This window comes from Crocuta crocuta, unplaced genomic scaffold (assembly GCF_008692635.1).
Source record: "Crocuta crocuta isolate KB4526 unplaced genomic scaffold, BGI_CrCroc_1.0 scaffold1097, whole genome shotgun sequence".
Classification (NCBI taxonomy): Eukaryota; Metazoa; Chordata; class Mammalia; order Carnivora; family Hyaenidae; genus Crocuta; species Crocuta crocuta.
This window is the reverse complement of record NW_027532638.1, coordinates 275,255-290,533: the sequence shown is the minus strand read 5'-3', so window position 1 is coordinate 290,533 and position 15,279 is coordinate 275,255. Positions and strand designations below refer to the sequence as shown.

Here is a 15,279-nt window from a genome sequence, read left to right as displayed (position 1 = left end):
AGGAGTCTGGGTTTGAATTTCTCAAGGTCTACAAATGAATAATAGGAGCTTTGAATATTATTATTTCATATTCTTTCATAAGAATATGAGAACGGTAGGGAACTTGGGATAAGAAGTCCCACCTGCAGCTGACTATTCTCCTTCAGGTCACAGTTCCCAACAGCCACGGCGTGTTTTGTTTTCTTTTGTTTTTGTTTTAAAGTGACGCTGACTCCCTGCGGGTGCTGGCTGTCATGGGCCCCGAGGCCGCAGCCGGTGTATGTCCTGTCGGTAACAGAAGCACGTCTTCTACCTTTAATCGGATCTTCCGTGTGTGCAGACGCCGACGCTCGTCTTGAAAAGGGCCGGACACTCGGAGTTGTCCAGCCGGTCGCTGTCCTCACGGCCCCGCGGCGGAGGCTCGAGCCTGGGCGGCTTTGCCGCGCGGCTCCCGGGCCACCTGGGCAGCTGGCCGCGCCGGGAGCCGGGCCCCCGGAGGTGTTCTGCCCCCGTCCGAGGCAGGGGTCGTCCCGGGCTCGGGGCGAGGACGTGTGCCTCCGCCAACGGGAAGAGACGGGAACAGCAGATGCGCTTCCTGGGGGAAGGTGCGAGCTCGCGACACCTGCTCGCGACACCTGCGTCTGACGCCTACTCCCCCCCCCCACACACACCTGGGGACCGCGCGGCTACTTATGCTAATGAGGCCCGCGGCTCGCGTGTAGTCGTGGCCGAGTGGTTAAGGCGATGGACTAGAAATCCATTGGGGTCTCCCCGCGCAGGTTCGAATCCTGCCGACTACGGCGCCCCCTCCCCCACTGTGGGGGCACATCCTGTCTATTGTCCCCGCCGGAGGTCCTTTCTGGGGTGGCGGGAAGACTCCGCGAGCTTCCCCGGACGGGGGGGACAGGGGGCGCGCGCGGCGTGTCTGCATCCACTTTTGCAGACGCCACTGGGCCACAGCCCTGCAGGTGTGGCCTGTCCCCGAGGAGGAGCCCAGGCTTTGCCGCCGCGGCCCGAGCCGCGCTCGGACGGCAGCGTGTCCGCCCGGAGGAGACCGCGGGGTCCGCAGGGGGTTCTCCCTGAGCCGAGCCGGGAAAGGTGGGCTCAGGTGAGGCCGTCTCTTCCCCGCCACCAGGCGCGGGACCTGGACGTCACCGCGGAGAAGGGGCGCAGTCACTGCGGGACCCGCAGCTCCTCCCCTCCTCGCTTACGGGGCCCGAAAGTCCCCAGCGGCCCCTCCTCCCGGGGCTGCGCCGCGTTTCCTGAGCAGAGATGAAAGGAGAAACGCGGGGATTTGAACCCTAGACCTTCACGTTGAAAGTCCGCCCCCTCCCGCATAGACGGCGCGGGCGCCGCGGTGACGGAACAGAGCGTCTCCGGCGTCCGACGACTCCACCCCCGGCCCAGGGAGCGGAGATCGGGGTCAGGCCGCAGGAGCGAGGAGGCTGCCCCGGGGTCAGGTGCCACCGGGCGGGCTCGCCGTCGGCTGGCGAGCATCCAGGGCAGAGTGCGCGCGGCGCCCGGCGGCGGTGCTCCCGGGNTCCCCCCCCCTGCGTCCCAGGGTCACCCCCGCTCCCCCCGAAGGTCACCCCCGCTCCCCCCAGGGTCACTCCCGCTGCGTCCCAGGCCAAGGCTGCCAGCGCCCGGCGGTGCGGGACGTGCGGGCGGGGCCGAGCTCGCGAAAGCCCCTGGGACTCCTCGGGTTTGAGCCCGGGACCAGCCGGCAGAGAGGGAGTCGAGGTGCCGGAGAAATAAAAGGCTGGGGAGCGTCCTCCATGATTCTGAGAGCTTCGAAAACGAGGCCCCGGGAAGAGCGAGCGCCGGAAGCAGATCCCGCGCTCACCGGGCAGCAATAAGCGAGTCTAGCAGAGGATGGTTTCGATCCATCGACCTCTGGGTTATGGGCCCAGCACGCTCCCGCTGCGCCACTCTGCTCGCCGGCTGGGGTGGGCCTCTTGCTTTTCTCCGCTGATTCTTATCTCCTCGACCCGAGTGTTACCATGTCCACCCCGCCTCGCCCCACACTTTCCCTCCCTCCATCCGCCTCTGCGCCGCACTTCACTTTCCTCCCAGCGCAACAAGCGCCGTCGTTCCCAACGTCACGGCCACACAGACCCTCCGGACGCCCAGCCCTCCCTGCGAGGTTCTCAGCAGCCGCTCGGCGCCGGGAGTGGGGCGGCTGGCGGCTGGGGTGTCGGCCCCCCACACCACGGCCCGGCGGGCCTCCTAAGGCCAGGCGCTCTCCGCCGGAGCCCCTCCCTTGGGATCCGCCCCGGTCCCCAGCCCGCCGCCCTCTCCCCTGCCTCCCTGAACGGCGCCCCCGGCTCCGCCCGCTGAAGCGGCCCCTGCGCGCTCCCCTTCCGTGCGTCCCGCAGGCGTCGTTCGCTCTGCCGCTCTCCGTTATCGCAGACCCTAAGGCAGACCCCTCTGTTTCCAAGTCCCCCTCGGGGCTTCGGAGCCGCGTGCACCCGGGCCTGGAAGCGCCCCCTGCGCACCCCTGCGCCCCGCGCCCCGCGTTCAGACGTGTGGCTGCGCGACCGGCGCGTTTCCCCGGCGCGGTCCTTCCCCTCGGACGCGGACGACACACGAACGGGCACACGAGGACCCGGCGACTCTCCCGGCTGCCGAGGCTGCGGGCGCAGGGGCGCGCCCTCTTCCGAGAGGATTTTGCCCAAACCCGGGGCGCGCTTCCCCGGCTCCCGGCGCGGTGTGTGGCGCCTGCAAACCCCTGACGGTGCTGACTGGTTCCCTCCTTCACCCCCTCTCGCTTCCCCTCCGCATTCTGCAGGGTGCGCACCTTCTCTGGCAGATTCTCGTAGTTTCTGCGCTTTCCCCTCTAGTCTGCCACAGGAGCGCGGCCCCAGTGTGGACAGCCCAGGGCAGAATGTTTGGGGGGGGGGGTGCGGGGCCGTCGCTTCTACAGCTGACCCCCCAGCAGGGGCAGGGCGCGGTCTCTCCTCCCAGAAGAGGACCCCTCAGCCGCTGCCCTCGCGCGCCGGTCACTCACCTCCCCCCCCGGATGCTCTCGGGGGAGACTGCAAGTACCGAACCAAGACTGCAAAAAAGATTCGCAGAAATTCCGGGACAGCCTCACAATGCTCGTCAATCCTATGAAGCTAAGCCAACCTCCAGGCGCGTGTTCTTACTTTGACTGGCGACCTGTTTTTCAACTTTTGATCTAAAGATTCTTTTTTCCCCCCCCTCTTTAAATTTATCTCTGTGAGAGAGAGAGACAGAATCTGAAACAGGCTCCAGACTCTGAGCTGTCAGCACAGAGCCTGACGCAGGGCCCGAACCCACGAACCGTGAGATCATGACCTGATTCAAAGTTGGACGCTTAACCGACTGAGCCACCCAGGCGTTCCTTAAGATATTCGAATTTAAGAAGGCTGCTTTTCTCGCGCCTGTGTTACTACCTGTGGAATGCACTAGAAGAGTTGAAACTTAGCATTTTTATATCTAGAGGGAGCCCAATTTTTCTCCCTCAGGACTGACAATGTGAGTTAAGACGCTCCAGTTCTCCCTGACCTTGAGCTTTCTGAAGTCTGCTCTTCTGCCTCACTCCAGCCTGCTTCATCTTTGGATGCTTCCCCCGCCCAAGCCACCCGCCCTGCTATCACTTTTGCCAGTGAGATGAGTGTATCTTAGACTCGGTGATCCTCTGCCTGGGTCTTCCTTCATCTTTTCCAGCGCAAAGATTTAGAGTCCTAACATGATCCAGGGAGAATCAGGCTTTAGGGGATTGCTTATTTTATATATAACACAAGAGATGGAAATTCCTGTAACTGAATAAGAAATAGACTTAGAACCAGTGAGATAACTCATTGGAATGAAGCTATTGTCTTGAATCTTGACTCTCTCCCAATGAGGTGAAATAACATGTTAAAATGTACATTTGAAGCCAAAATTTCTTAGTCTTTGATGTAATGGACATAATAGATGACCATCTGCTCTTATGACAAATTGGCATGTTGTGCTTTGTTCCTGAATTGACAAGTCACCTTGATTTGATTTAATTTCCAGCTGCCTACGTTACCAGCTCTGATGGCAGTCAGGGAGCTACCCTCCGAACCAGGACAAACTCTATAGAAGATTCCCAGAAACTCTGACTCAAGCATAAGTACACCACAGCTGTGAAGAGCGATGGACAATCCAAAGACATTTGTGGTTAAATTATGTGTAACAAAAAGCTTTCAAGACTCTAAATGAAATAGTTTATTCTTTAAGCTGTGGAACACATATATAATGGAATATTCTGCAGTTGACCATATGAATGAGGCATGTTTCTATGTACCAATGTGAGTTACACACACATATGTAAATATATGTATTACTCCATATAACTGCAGACTCACATACAGTCGTAAGTAATAGTAAAGAGAGAATGCTTTATCCGAGTTTCCCCCAATGGTAACATCTTGGCTCATTACAACATCACGAGCAGGATATTGACATGATACAGTCCTCCAGTCTTACTCTGATTTCCCCGGTTGTACTCATTCGTGTGTGTGCTGGCAGCCATTTACCTCTGTGCAGCTTATCACATGTGCAGATTCGCGAATCCACCACCACAAGCGAGTGCAGCTTCGTGGCGTCGAGAATCTCTCCTTCAATAACCACACCCATCTTCTCCTGGCACTCCCCTTTCTAACGCCTGAAAACTCGAAGCTGATTCTTCATTTCTCTAATTTAGTCTTTCCCAGAATGTTATAGAAGTGGAATCACACAAAATATAACCTTTTGAGATTGGCTTCTTTTCCACATAGTTTGCTGGAAATTCATCTAAGTTTCCGCTTGTATCTACAGTTCATTCTTTTGTATTGTAAGCATATTCCATAGTACGGATATATCATTTGCTGTTTAGCCATTCACCTACCTATGTTTCCAGTTTGGGGCTAGTCTGGGTAAAGCTGCTGTTAAAAAAAAAAAAGAGAGAAGGAAGGAAGGAAGGAAGAAAAGAAAAAACAAAAAACAAAAAACAAAACAAAAACCCCACACAAAACCTACATACAGATCTTTGTAGGAAGAGAAGTTTCTATTTCTCTGGAATAAATACCCAAGAGTGCAATTACTGGATTATCTGAAAAGTTCATGTTTACTTTTCTAAGACACTGTCAAATCATTTTCCTGAATCACATTACCGTTTTACAGTGCCACCATCAGTGTGGGAGGGATTTAGTTTCCCCACATCCTCATCAGAATTGGGTGTGGTAATTATTTTTGGTTTAGCCATCCTGACAGGTGGAGGGTGATACCTTATTATGATTTTAATTTATAGTTCCCTAGCAGCTAATGATGTCAAACATTTTTCTCATGTGCTTAATTTGCCATCCGTATATTATCATAGGTGTAATGTCCCTCATGTCTCTTATCCATTTTCTAACTGAAGTGTTGGTTTTCTTTTTTAGTCTGTTCAGTTTTGAGAATCCTGCGTACGTGTTCTAGATACTCTCCTTTGTCAGATACGTGGTTTCTAAATATTTCCCCCAATTTGTAGCTTGTTTTTTTCAACTGCTTCGTAGTGTCTTTCTGCAGAGTAAAAGTTATTAATTTTGAAGAGGTCTGATCTATCTTTTTACCTTTTGAGGATTGGGCTTTTGATATCAAGTCAAAGGAATTTGTCTGACCCTAGATCCTGAAAATCTGCTATGTTATTTTCTAAAAGGTTTAGAATTTTACATTTCAGTCTGTGACTCATTTTAAGTTAATTTTTGTGTACAGAATGAGGTTTAGGTTGATGTGGATTTTCTTTTTGCTTTTGTTATTGTTGTTTTTGCCCATAGATGTCAACTGCTCCAGAACCATGTAGTGAAAAGCTATCGCTCCTCTGTTGAATTTTTTCCCTGCACTACTGTTCAAAATCAGTTGGCCATATTTCTATAGGTCAGTATATATTGTTAGGGGAAAAAAATAACCAAGATGAATTTGCTACCCTTCACTTAAGAGCATAGAGTGGACTGAATATTATATACACATATAACTCTGGAAAGTTATATAAGAACTCGTCCCACTGGGGAAGGCAATTGAAGAGCTAGAGCAATTAGATAGAAAAGACACTTTTTTCACTGCCTGTATCCCAATATCATTTGAGATTCATATCATGATTATGTTTTAAATATTTTAAATATTAAAATGTTTAATATGCAAAGAAAATATACTTTATGTAAGTTGATTACAGCTTTGTCTTAGACTTTATTTTCCAGTAACGTGGGGGCAAATGATTTTACTGTCTTGAGATAGGATTTACTTCTGGCACTTGTTTCCTTACCCCTTAAATATTTAGGCTGGGGTGTATTAAGCCAGCATAGAACTCCAGATCAGCCTCACCCAGAGAGATTAAAATATGAGTGTATTGGGAGATATTAATGATACAGTTGGTATGCAAAAATTGCTGAAAGGTAACATTTCCATGGAGAAGCCAGCATTCCCACTAGTTTTTCATCTTTTTGAAAGAGTTACCTTGAAGCAGGAAACACCAAGGTATCTCTGAAATTTGGACTCTTCTGGAAGAAAATAAAACATTAGGACTCCGGTCAAACCTACTGGATAAAACAGTAATTACGATTTCTTTTTTTCTGGCCCGATTGAAAGACTCCATCACAGGTCAGTTAATCCCAAGAACAAACCAGGAGAATTTTAGTAAATGAGGATGCATTGCTTACAGTTTGGGTACAGTTCATGTTTCTCTTCGGACTTGCAGCTGTGTAGGATTTCAAACTAGCCTACAAGATGTCAAAAGGCTCCATTAAGGAGGAAGTTGCTCCGTAGTCGGCAGGATTCGAACCTGCGCGGGGAAACCCCAATGGATTTCTAGTCCATCGCCTTAACCACTCGGCCACGACTACACGGTAGAGATGTTACTTATTAAAGTAAATACCCGTGATGAAACTTGGTTCTGTTGGTTAAGATCAGTTGCCTTCCAGAAAGTGCCCTTGTAGCCAATCTTTCCTATTCTTTAATGTCATTTGGATGATTACCAAACTGTTGCACCATATTGGCAAGTAACACTTTTCTCCTCAGAACTGGAAGGACTCCTTGTTCTGAAGGGTTGTTGGAATGAGATCAGCTTCCTATTCAGCCAGCCTTTGGGGAAGATGGATTGGGATACATCCCACAACTGGAACAGCCTTTAACATTCATGGCAGAATTGTATGTAATAGCTACGATGTTTAAAAACTAGAAAAGATGAAATGGTGGTGCACATGGATATATTTTCCCTCTGGAAGATTCCACCAGACCTGGACACCAAAATTAGACACATGCAGGCACAACAGAGTGGAATAGAACTCTGTGTTCTTTTAACCAGAGGTTATGGAAATTTCTATTTCCCCTCCCTTCCAAACCCAACTCCATGGTCTCCACCGAGAAGAAGCCCTTGGTTTGTCATTTTCTGCCTTTCTTGTTGAAGAAGGAAGCAGACGCTAGGCAACATTCGTTCTCTTAAAACTTAATGAATCTTCTGAATTCTGTGTTTCCACTGAGTGTCCATTGCAGTTGCCACTTAGAGGAGGCATTTTCCACCTGGGACTCATAGACACCTCATAAATGGCATTTTACCTGTTGCTTCCAAAGGACTAACAGGTGTAGCAAAGGAAATATAAGCTTCTTAAAATGTATAAGGAGAAACGCTGGATTAATGGATCTACTCTGCGTAGACTGTTAGATGAAGCCAGGAAAACAGAAGAGAGAAAAAGACACTCTATTTAGGAATTACTATTTAGAAAGGACACAACACCAATTAAATTTGTAAATGGGGATATTTTCTACTGCAGTAGTTTAAATCATTGAAAGTGACTTAATAGTTAATCACCTGGGCTTTGAGGATTGAAATGTCCTCAATGTAAATGTCCATTTACACACACGTTCTGCAGGCAGAATGAATGATAAATATAAAACAGTTTGACACGTGATATATGTGCAAAGTGGTAGGGGTCACTAATAGTAATGTTGCATCTTCTTAAGCCATGGTTTGGTAAAGATGCCATAATAGGGCATAGAGGCAAGGGATGAGGGATGAACTGAAAGCTGGTCCAAGTAGGAGGTGCGGGAAGGCAGTCTCTAAGGACGCCTGGATTGCAGGGAGTCTAGGGTGGATGCTAATCATCAACTTTCACCCATGAGGAATTCTACCTTTGCTTTAAGGGCAGCAACTCAGCCAAGCAGAGACACGCAACCCCCATCACAGCGGCAAATGGAAAGGAAAGGGGGGGGGGGTTGCTGATGAGTGATGAAGGCTCAGGGACTTCCCGGCCGCTGCCTTCTTAGAAATAGTCCCTGCAATGTAGGGACAGTGTCCCCGGTGCCCAAACAGCTTCTTCTGCTGCCCAGCACACAGGGACAGGAGCTGCGAGCATCACTCACCGGCTTCCGCAGACAATGAGGGAGTCCACAAAGAGCATGTCTAACTGAATACTGGGGGTCACAGCGACAGTAGTCCCCAAAGCGATGTGAAGTGCATGCCCCAGTTGTTTCCCGCATAGACCATCCTTAGCTTCAATGTCCTGCAAACTCAGTTTTGTGATTCCTACACACTGCAGATCTGTGATGCCTCAGCCACTGGCCTCGGGTAACTCGTGAAACTTGGTCCCCATGGAAGCGTGCTCTAAGTGCAAAATACACACCAGACTTTGAAGATGTGTACGGAAAAATAACAAAACATCGGGCCGACTTTTCAAATTGCTTACAGGTTGAAATACGTTGGCTACATGGGGTTAAATAAAACATTATTAAAATTAACCATACTTGTTTAACTTTTAATATGACTGTTAGAAATCTTTAAATTATAGCCGTGGTTGGATTTCTATTGGAAATGCTACTCTCGGAATATCAAAATGATGGAGGAAAGTGAAGTGTGGCTCTATCGGGTCTCCACTTCCTTACTTACGTTTTCTGTTGAATTTTCTGGAACTCTGGTGTTCGGGACACAGTCCATCAGGGTGCTGTCGGCTCTATCTTCCTTGTCTACAAGACGTCTCGGCAACTTAAAAGTAAAGAGAGAACTCTTTCTAGAATCCCAGAGGCAATGTTTAGAAACCAGATCACACACCCACACTTGCAAAGCAAAATTGTGTGTCAGGGACCGTCCTGGTTGGGGATCCTGGCTACAGCCCCAGAACATGAGCTCCATCCTTCAGGGCCCCCTCCAGAAGAAAGCATCATCGGGAATGAGGGGGACTCCCTGCTTACACATCACAACTCTCCTCTAAGTTATATTTTTAAAAAACAGTCTTTTTTTTTTTTTTTTTAAACAATCTCTATACCCCATGTAGGGCCTGAACCGACAACCTTCTGATCAAGAGCCTCATGCTCTACTAACTCAGCCAGCCAGGCACCTCTTTTGAACACATTTTTGTTTTTAAATTCTGTACTTGGATGTCATGTGGGTCACTTCCCTCAAGTCTAAAATTAGGAATTGTTTCCACAGGAAGGCCTGAACATTCCATTAGCTTTGACATTTTAGAATTCTCTTAGTTTCTGAGTCTCAGTGACCAATACGCTGGATGTGAGAGGAGAGAAGATGATGAGTTTTCCAAAGAAAGATCAAGTTCATCCTCCAAAACCTATCTCATAGACCTAGCCGAGTCATGTTCACCTCGCTGGCACTGCTCAGCCAAGAGGGCCTTCACAGCTCAGCATCACCCACCTATTGACTTGGGGACTCAGTGCTTTTAATTTTCCTCTTGCTCCCAGAGACACACATGAATTAGGCAAAAATCTGGTCATTCACCCATGGGGTGGGCACTGTGTTTACCAAGAGTTATGAGAAGCATCCTTGCAAGAGGTGCACACAGGTGTGACGACCCCAGCTGGTCAGGACACTGACAGGCGGGATTCTCTGAGGGCATGTCCTGGGAGGGAGTGGAGAATGTCCCTTTAACACACGACTCCTGCCTGTAATTCGGACAGTGTGAATCTGCCTCTGACCCGGGTCTGGCTTGTGCCCAGGGAGGGTGGAGCCTTATCTCTGGCACCTCACACCCACCCAGGTCCGGGACCCCAGGACAAGCCAGCCCAGCGAGACCCTGACGACCCTGCTGGCCGAGGAAAATGGCTTTACTTCATTTCCTTGCTTGTGCGTGGTTTGGATTCCCGACTTGACGACCATTTCTGGGTCGTGGTTTTCACCTGTATTTGATCCAGAGTTTCATGGGATGTCCTTTCCAGTGACCAGGGCCCACGTGGCTGGACAAGAGTCCAGATGAAGGTGCGACTCCTCGGAGACGCGGACCCCGCGGTCACCTCCGGGCGGACACGCTGCCGTCTGAGCGCGGCTCGGGCCGCGGCGGCAAAGCCTGGGCTCCTTCTCGGGGACAGGCCACACCTGCAGGGCTGTGGCCCAGTGGCGTCTGCAAAAGTGGATGCAGACACGCCGCGCGCGCCCCCCGTTCCCCCGTCCGGGGAAGCTCGTGGAGTCTTCCCGCCACCCCAGAAAGGACCTCCGGCGGGGACAATAGACAGGATGTGCCCCCACAGTGGGGGAGGGGGCGCCGTAGTCGGCAGGATTCGAACCTGCGCGGGGAGACCCCAATGGATTTCTAGTCCATCGCCTTAACCACTCGGCCACGACTACACGCGAGCCGCGGGCCTCATTAGCATAAGTAGCCGCGCGGTCCCCAGGTGTGTGTGGGGGGGGAGTAGGCGTCAGACGCAGGTGTCGCGAGCAGGTGTCGCGAGCTCGCACCTTCCCCCAGGAAGCGCATCTGCTGTTCCCGTCTCTTCCCGTTGGCGGAGGCACACGTCCTCGCCCCGAGCCCGGGACGACCCCTGCCTCGGACGGGGGCAGAACACCTCCGGGGGCCCGGCTCCCGGCGCGGCCAGCTGCCCAGGTGGCCCGGGAGCCGCGCGGCAAAGCCGCCCAGGCTCGAGCCTCCGCCGCGGGGCCGTGAGGACAGCGACCGGCTGGACAACTCCGAGTGTCCGGCCCTTTTCAAGACGAGCGTCGGCGTCTGCACACAGTGCAAGCTCCCGCGGTCGTCTCTTAGAAAACTCGCGATCATTTGATTTATAATAACTGTCTTTCTGCGGCCGCCGGCAGGAGTCAACTCGGAACAGACCTCCAGCAAAACCGTCCCTCAAACCTGAAAAGCATGAACGTTTATATTACAGACGCAAAGACTTCTAAAACTGTTCTTGCTCTGTTCTTTCAAAGTTATTTTTTTAAACCCGGTTAAATGTCAGAAAGCAAGAAGGGTGGGAAAGTCTTCATTAATTTTGCCAATCGCCAACTGGCATTGATCATTTGAGAAACAAGTTCAAGGTAAATACTTTCACTGTGCAGCTCGTTCAACAACGCAGATAGTTAATCCAAGAACCACTTGAGGCAAATGTCAATTCTTGGGTAATATCAATAAATAACCAATACATTAATAAAATGCATTGCTCTACTATTCACTTATAGACTTGATGACTTCACACGGCAGGAAGCAAACTAAAGTTCACTCATGACCACAACCCGGAAAGGAGCGGGAGAAACATACCGAAGTATCCGACCCTTCGTCTCAGTATTTCACAGGCGAAAAGTTGGCCTATTTGGAGTCATGCTAATTGCAGATTGCTCTTGGCAGTGAATAAACCTTGTATCACATTTTCCCAGAACAATTACAGAATCTCCCCAAATTTCATTTTACTGGCTTCTTAATGATCTATTAGGCAGGTGAAACAAAAATATTTAAACATTTCATTCATTTTTAAATACCTTTTTTAAACGATCGCAAGGGAAAATGAAAAGGCTTGTGCTCAGTACACACCCTTCCCTGGTGAGTCTGTTTCCCTAGGACTGTGCGCCTCAGACCCCCACCCCCACCCCCCAGGCATGGGAGCCACCTGGGGCATAAAATCAATTGTTGCATTTGCCCGACCTCACTCTCGTGTTTCCCATTCCAGAGATGTGAACGAGGCCCAAGAACTCGCATTTCTGAAGAGACTGCAGGTGGTGCACACGCTGCTGGGGGGGAGGGGGGCAGTATTTTGAGAAGACCGCAAGGACAATAAGAAAGTTCAAAATAAATTTACTGTGTTCAGTGTTAAAAACCCTTTATGGGCCTAAATGGAGGTGGAGAGCAAGACCTAATTAACCGGGCTAGATACACGAGGGGGGCACTAGTCTCGCCTTATTCTAGAAGAACAGGTGGGAGAGTTTCAGCATCACGTGCGCGCATTCGGCCTCGGGCAGGGAGGTCACGTTCCTCCTGTGTCTGAAATTCGGTCGAAATCTTCTGGTTTCCGTCCTGACAACGCACCTGGGCTCCTAGAATTCAGAGCGGCCGCAGGTTGTGGGGTTTCTGACTCTTCCAGGAAACGAGCTCTGGTCCGGTGTCCCCTGCATGAGCCCGCTCGTAAACCACGTAGTCTCCGACCCCAGACGCGGCCCTGTGGGTCCGGCCGGATCGATCCCAGCACCTGCGTGTCTTCATTTCCCGCTTGCGGGACCCGCCGGCATTTCCTGGGGGGCGGGGCCTTGGGGAACCGCTGATTTCCCAGAGCCGCTTCCCGGGCGGGCGCGGGGCCCCCTTTCCCCGCGGGGTCGGGGACCTCCTCGCCTGGTCTTTTCCGGTCGCGACAGAAACTAGCCCCCCGCCCGCCTCTCCGACCCAGCCGGTCTTCACTGTTCTCTCTCAGAAGGACGAGTGAGTCCTTTAAAGCCACCGGAGAACCTCCTGATTGGGGTTTTAACCGCGTAAACGCGACGGTCCCCCATTGCCACGCCCGCCGCATTTCTGTTCCTTCTTCACACCTGCGGACGCGGAGCTGTTCAGACCTCACCCTTGGCCCGGCTCCCACCTGGGCTCCCACCTGGATTCCCTCCTGGGCTCCCTCCTGGGCTCCCTCCTACTTCCCTCCTGGCTCCCCAGCGCCCGGGGTGACCGCGGTGTCCGCGGATGGTGGCAGCTGAGGGACCGGTCAGGCGCCCCGGGCCGCGGACATTCGAGTCGTTTGTCCGGGAGCCTCTTACTGAAACGCCGCGTGGCGGCTGGTGCTCGGTTTGTCCGGGGTGGTGGGTGGGCTCCTCCGTCGGGAGGGCGAGGCCCCGCGGGTCTTTGTCGCCGGACTTACTACCTGGCAGCCGCACGCATCCACAATAGGTTCGCCCCAGGCGAGCAGGTAGTCGTGGCCGAGTGGTTAAGGCGATGGACTTGAAATCCATTGGGGTCTCCCCGCGCAGGTTCGAATCCTGCCGACTACGGTTTTACCAGAAACAGTCCAGATTGTTCTCCCGCATGTAGCCAACACCACAGATGAGGCTAACGTGTCCCTTTCCCCATCCACGGGGGCTGCTTCCTCGAGTGCGGGCGGCTCCCTGAACGCCTCTGAGCTTACTTCCAAATTGGCATAATTCACCTGACTTCATCAGATGCCCCAGGTCGCAGACTTCAGCTCCCCGGGCTGGCACTCCTCACTGTGGGATGTTGGGATCCATAAAAAGTAGTGAGTGGCCCTAATAGGTCGCTATTAATCACCTTGTGCCAAGAAGACATGAGTTGAGCAAGAGGCCCATGAATTTTGTGGTTCCCCTTAACAGATGAAGAAACTGCTCAGCCCGGCCCAGGCAGGCGGGATTGACCAGGACTTCCAGACAGGCTTATGAACCGGGATGTTCACAAGGTCCTTAGGAGACACTCCTGAAACTGTCAAATTGTTCGCAGCTTCAGGGGTAGGTTTGTTAGCACCCCACAGTAATAGCAGGCCCTCTTCTTCAAGCCCCTGCTACACACCACGATTCCAAAGACTTGACGAGTCTTATTATGTGTAGATCTTTAAAAACACAGAGGCCCACAGAGACCCCACCTTACATAATATGAATGAGGCCTCCGTGACTAGGAAGCCAGAGTGTGGAGCCTGAAGGGAGCATGGTTTTTGCTCTGCACCCAACCCCCCAGCTGGTGCTGGGGGTTCAGGCCACCGTCTGCTTTCACCACCGAGTCAGTTCACTGTTCTAGACTCATCCTCTCTGGCAATAAGGTCACAACAATGGTGTGACGTAAGGTCCTGGATATGGCCTGGGATAGAATATTGCTGCCCATTGAATGATTAGTGCTTGTGTTTCCTTTGGTGCAGGAAGTATCTCTTATCAGTACATGGGGGTTGCCTATATTTGAGGGGGGGCATTTCTTAACAGTTTATAGTTTCCCACACAGTGGACCTTTTCAGCTCCTGAACACCAGAGCCTGATGTTGAAAAAGACTTTTTCAACCAACAGGATTTGGATGTAGTCTAAGGCTGGTTTGAGAGAAAGTTAAAGCTATTTTGGCCCCAGAGATGGGGAGAGGTTGGAATTAAGGCACATATATTGGAAGAGAGTGAGATTTTTTTAAACTCTACAAAGCATTGGTCCACATATTTCTTAGAAAGAATGAATGCTTCAATTATGCTGCATAGAGACCCCAAGGCAGATTCTTCTGTCCCCACTCCCTTCTCCTCCAGCACATTCTGGGGGTGAAAGTGTTTCACAAATGATGAAAAGAAACAAACAGTGATTCCTGCCCAGAAGAAAGAAAGATAAGAGCAAACTTATGGGTGAGGAGAAGCGAGAGCAAGGATGCACCGGTAGGAAAGGTGGTTGCAAACAGAGGGGGAGACACAGCAATCTCCTTGTACAATTATGTGGCTTTGAAGATAAAGAAATAACTATTTAGGGAGCCAGGAAAAAGATCACCTTATGGCTGCGGGCAAAAATCCTCCCAGAAGCAGCCTTGCCCAGAATGGTGTCCGCGGTGTGAGAGGGTGGGGGAAACACCTGCGAGATACTTAGGGGAACATAATGTAAGTCAAGGATTGTAATTAACTCAGCTGAGATGTATTTTGTGCCATTTAAGAAAGTGTATTCTCACCCAAAAGGAATAGGCAGCATTTAAAAGGGATAGATCCACACATAACTTTATGAATGAGTCTAAAAAAAAAAAGTGAAAACTTCAGGAGCAGAATGAGACATAGAGCAAAATATATGGAGAATAAAATTAATTACAAACATACCGACATCTGCCTTGCAGGAACAAATTTCAGTAAAAATGTAAATGTTAGATACTTTTAAAGTTAACTTTGTAGGGGAGATTAGAAGGAGACCATTATGGAGATAAAATAATCAATCAATTAAGAAATAGTCTTTACAGGGGTGCCTGGGTGGCTCAATTGCTTAAACATCTGACTTTGGCTGGGGTCATGATCTCATGGTTTGTGGGTTCAAGCCCACATTGGGCTCTGTGCTGACAGCTCAGAGCCTGGAGCCTGCTTGGGATTCTGTGTCTCCCCATCTCTCTGTCCCTTTCCCACTCACACTCTGTCTCTCTCTCTCAAAAGTAAATA

At 51.0% G+C, this 15,279-nt stretch overlaps 5 non-coding genes across 5 annotated transcripts; 2 read left to right on the top strand and 3 right to left on the bottom strand.

Annotated features, from left to right (window-relative positions):
* The first annotated feature begins 697 nt into the window (after positions 1-697).
* On the top strand, positions 698-779 carry TRNAS-AGA (transfer RNA serine (anticodon AGA)). Its single transcript has one exon. It is a non-coding gene; the product is annotated as a tRNA-Ser (tRNA).
* Positions 780-1,842: 1,063 nt separating this feature from the next.
* Positions 1,843-1,914, bottom strand: TRNAM-CAU (transfer RNA methionine (anticodon CAU)). Its single transcript has one exon. It is a non-coding gene; the product is annotated as a tRNA-Met (tRNA).
* Positions 1,915-6,742: 4,828 nt separating this feature from the next.
* TRNAS-AGA (transfer RNA serine (anticodon AGA)) lies at positions 6,743-6,824 on the bottom strand. The gene has a single exon. It is a non-coding gene; the product is annotated as a tRNA-Ser (tRNA).
* Positions 6,825-10,467: 3,643 nt separating this feature from the next.
* Positions 10,468-10,549, bottom strand: TRNAS-AGA (transfer RNA serine (anticodon AGA)). The gene has a single exon. It is a non-coding gene; the product is annotated as a tRNA-Ser (tRNA).
* Positions 10,550-13,080: 2,531 nt separating this feature from the next.
* TRNAS-UGA (transfer RNA serine (anticodon UGA)) lies at positions 13,081-13,162 on the top strand. Its single transcript has one exon. It is a non-coding gene; the product is annotated as a tRNA-Ser (tRNA).
* Positions 13,163-15,279: the final 2,117 nt, after the last annotated feature.